Here is a 559-nt window from a genome sequence, read left to right as displayed (position 1 = left end):
TGTCTCTCTCAATGAATTTGTCATTTGTGTTGAGAAATGTTATGGATTCAAGGCTGTTGACTTTTATTCTGCCATGCTTCTGTATTTGTTTAATTTTAGGAGTCTATTGGTGCAGCTCTTTGGATTTCCATGTAAAGTCTCATGTCATATGTGAGCAACTATAATTTAACTTTTTTCTTTCAAATTCTCATTCCTTTTTTTCTCTCTTGTATACTTGCTTTTACTAATAATTCTAGAATTATATTGAATCAGAATGGTGATAGTGGACATCCTTGTTTTGTATTTGATTTTAGGCTAAAACTGTTTTGTCCATTTAGTGTACTGTTGGCTGTTGTTTTGTCATAGATGGCTTTTATTAGATTGAAATAAAGACCATCTATCCCAATTTTCTATAGTATTTTTAACACGGATGAGTGTAGGACTTTGTTAAAAGTGTTTTTCTGTATCTGTTTTTTTTTTTTTTTTTTTTCCAGAACCGGGGATTGAACTCAGGCCCTTGCGCTTTCCAGGGAAGCGCTTATTCCAGTGAGCCATCTCCCCGGCCCCTGTGTATCTGTTG

This window comes from Octodon degus, unplaced genomic scaffold, assembly GCF_000260255.1.
Source record: "Octodon degus isolate 3935 unplaced genomic scaffold, OctDeg1.0 scaffold00294, whole genome shotgun sequence".
Classification (NCBI taxonomy): Eukaryota; Metazoa; Chordata; class Mammalia; order Rodentia; family Octodontidae; genus Octodon; species Octodon degus.
This window is presented reverse-complemented; position numbering follows the sequence as displayed.